General features: G+C 43.2%; 1 long non-coding RNA gene across 1 annotated transcript; it reads left to right on the plus strand.

Annotated features, from left to right (window-relative positions):
- The first annotated feature begins 1,403 nt into the window (after nucleotides 1–1,403).
- LOC311593604 lies at nucleotides 1,404–3,939 on the plus strand. Its single transcript, XR_014777780.1, has 2 exons — nucleotides 1,404–1,769; nucleotides 3,612–3,939. It is a non-coding gene; the product is annotated as an uncharacterized lncRNA (long non-coding RNA).

Genomic DNA, 3,939 nt, shown 5'->3' on the forward strand with positions numbered 1-3,939 from the left:
TCTTTAGAATGGTACAATATTTACATTTCACAGATTACTGTGTTCCTAGCAACAGTACAGGATCCAGCCATCAGCAGCTCTCATTAGATTTATTTTGTATCGATCTGGAAAGAGTAGGAGAGGCTGAACCACAGCAGGAGACGCTTCGAGTGTGGTTGTGGTGAGCTGAGCACCCTCGAAGAAGATCACGAGGGGAAACAGAGATCTTCAAGATGTTAAATGTTAGATGAGCCTATAACATTAAACCCACAAATTGAAATTCAGCTAGGGCAGAATAGGTGAGGCAGTCCAAGTAGAATATGAATTCTTGCTCTAAAAGTGACTTTGGCTTTTGGGGTGGGGTGGGGGCATTGTCTTGTTTTGTTTTTAATTTTTTCAGACAGGGTTTCTCGGTGTAGCCTTGCCTGTCCTGGACTCACTTTGTAGACGAGGTTGGCCTCAAACTCACAGGGATCGGTCTGCTTCTTTCTCCCGAGTGCTGGGATTAAAGGCATGTGCCACCACTGCCTGGCAGCTTTGGCTCTTTGGTCATGCCAAAACAAACAATGATTTTTTAAAAATGTAAAAACGGGAGGCAGAAGCAGTGGGATCTTTGTGAGTTCAAGGCCACTCTGGTCTACAAAGTGAGTCCAGGACAGCCAAGGCTACACAGAGAAACCTTATCTCGAAAAAACAAACAAAAAAGTAAAAATTATTTTAGTGCATAAAAGGGCTGACAGGATTATATGTTTTAATGTCCATATTTGTGCCCAAAATGAACCTAAGATTATGCCCCATAGGTGGCGCTGAAGACTGACTGGTAACCAATTTAAGGCCCCAATGTTATCAGATAAGTTAAAACAATTACTCTGTTTAGTCATTCACTCATTTGGATTTTTATTAGAAGATTTAAAATAAACACTAATTATTCCTATGTAAGAACTGTTATTTCATTTTATTCTGTTTTGTTTCTTTCACACAGGGTCTCAGTACATAGTGATCACAGTTACGTGATGAGCAAATTGCTAGACAGAAGTGGAGGGGATTTCCTGCACATCCAACCATATCAGGGACTGAGAAAATCCCCCCAGATGAATCCCAAGGTTGCAGTATTGAATTGTGGGAAGAATTTTAGGGAGCACAGAGGAGGCTGTCAAGGGGGTAAGCTGATGTAGGCTAAGCTGGATTTGACCTTGCCACTATCCTCCTGAATCTGTCCCCTGAATGGTGATCACAGGCAAGTGCCACCGTGCCACCCACATTTGATAGTTACAGCGGCTATGTGTGAAAGGTTTCGTGTGTAGCTAACCTTTAAGGGCAGACCTTGGACACCATCAAACAATAGAAACTAAGGCCCTGGGGATTCGCAACAAACTTTAACAGTGCTATTCACTTTGAAATGGCCCATTCATGCTTGAGCTACACGTACTAAAGTTTAACTGCCGACCTTTGGTTCATTTCTCTGGCTTCAAGATGCTGCGTCAGAAAAAGGCAGTCTCTGGGGCAGGGAGCCTAAAAGAGCCTCTGCTCACTGCTCAGTAACGCTTAGGAGGTGCCCCTCTCAGAGAAAGGCTAAGAAACAGGGGCCTCCAAGCCTGTCTTCCCTTTTCCTTGTCACTTAACGGTGCCCAGAGTATGGAAATGCTGAAGAGATGCCTCACCGAGAGAAAGCCTAAGAGACTTCTGGACCACCTACCTGCCCGTGCTCCCAACAATCCTTCCCATCGTCCAACGCTCCAACCTTGGGCTCTTCTGGAGGATGTTCTCCGGTGCTGATGGGGGTGAGGGAGGTATGCAAAAACTACCCCTCCTCCTGCCCTCGATGTCCCCATTGTGTGCCTAACCAAATTAGCTGATCGAGGGACTTCTGATCACGTGGCTTAGTGCTCTTGAGTGTTTTCTTTCTCCCCAGTCGCATGACATTTCCTTCGGCATGGCATACCTAGGGCTCTGATTATCTAGTGTATATTTTAAAACGTAAGCATTTTGAAATAGTCCTCGCTTCTCAAGACTATCTGGAAAATAACCCAGCTCCCTTAATTGAGTCGGAATCAGACTACTGTCATCCTTCACTGATTGTTTGATTGGTTGATCTTGAACATCTGTGTTTGATTGGTTGACCTTGAACATCTGATCTTCCTGTTTCAACCTCTCAGGTGCTGACACTGCAGGCCTGTAACACCACTGCTGGTTTACAGATTATTGTTAAATGGACTATTTATGAGTAGCACTCATTTTACAAGTACTCGGCTATTGGTTTTTTCCTTTTCTTTGTTTTGTTTTATTAATTCTCTTCAAAAATCCATTTAGGATTTCCATGGGAAACTCTTAGAAAACTGTTTGAAAACTCTGGTCTTTAAAAGTTTTGACATCTTCTATCTTTTTGTATCATAGGGTTATATTTGTTTATTTACAGACAAGGTCCCATGTAGGCCAGGCTGGCCTCTTGCTACAAGGCAGGAAATGACTTGAATTCCTGACCTTCTTGCCTCCACCTCCAAGAACTAAGATTATAGGCCTGGACAACCACCTCTGGCTTATGCAGCCCTGGGTGTACCTGGTGTCTATCGAGTGCCAGTCAGCCAGCCAGACGTCTACCAATCCAGCCAATACTCCTTGCCCGGTCCTCATTAGTTTATCTACAGATGTTTGTGTCTATGTCAGGTTAATCTCTTAACACTTTATAGTCCTGATGTATCTATAAAAAAATGCTTTTCATCTCTCATACTCTCATAAACAGCCCTAATGAAATCCATTGGGTCTTACACACACACACACACACACACACACACACACACACACACACACAAAGAGAGAGACAGAGACAGAGACAGAGAGACAGAGACAAAGAGACAGAGAGAGACAGAGAGATGGGGAAAGAAAGAGAAATAGAGGAGGGTCTAATTGAGGAAAAAAGATCTAACAAGAAGCGGGTGACAAGAAAGGCTAAGGAGGGTTAATATGATCAAAGTACACTTGTACATGTGTGAAAATGACTTAATGAACCCCATTATTACATATAACTAGCACAGGCTACTAAAAACACTAAGATGTTTTCATCACCTACTTTTCTGTTTGTTTGTTTGTTTTTGTTTTTTGAGACAGGGTTTCTCTGTGTAGCCTTGGCTGTCCTGGACTAGCTTTGTGGACCAGGCTGGCCTCAAACTCACTATGATCCGCCTGCCTCTGGCTCCCGACAGTGCTAGGATTAAAGGCGTGCGCCACCACACCCGGCCCTGGTTTGGTTTCCGATACTTCGTTTCTGTATAAATGGAACACACGGCCTGCATCAATGACACATTTGTCTTTACTCACAAAAATTTTATGATCTCTGTGTTTCTGAGACCTCAAAAAGTAAAACAACAATGTGCTGTCTGTCTTCCACTGAAACTTGTCCATGAGAAAATGCCTTTCCTCTGACTTTGATTGTCTTAGTCTGATATGATTTGCAAGCCTGGCTTCGGAAGTCACTATTTATAATCCCTGGACTCGTGGATCTTCTATTTTGACATTTTTATGGTTCCATGTAATTGAAAAGGACAGGATAATTCAGATAGTGACTCATGGGAATGTGGAAATGGTTCGGAGAAAGAAAATATTCCTTAATCAGAATGCATTGGGATGCCATGCAGGTATGTCCCAGACAAGCACAGGAAAATCACGGCGATGGGCTGCTGAGAAGTCTTTGCCGCTGAGCTAAGCTTGCACGTTGGAGGATGAGCTGTTGGGCCTTGTGTCTCACTGCGGACAGCAACCTTGCAAGCCAAATCTCATGTCTCAGGGCATCTACTACTTTTATTTATCTCTTCTTATAGCAGAAAAAAAACCCCACAAAAGCCCAGCTTTCTGTCCTTAGAGAGAGAGAGAGAGAGAGAGAGAGAGAGAGAGAGAGAGAGAGAGAGAACATGGATGTACTTTCTATGTATAAATATTAAAATTAAAAACATCTCATTGACACTC

This window comes from Acomys minous, assembly GCF_964271855.1.
Source record: "Acomys minous genome assembly, chromosome: 3".
Taxonomy (NCBI): domain Eukaryota; kingdom Metazoa; phylum Chordata; class Mammalia; order Rodentia; family Muridae; genus Acomys; species Acomys minous.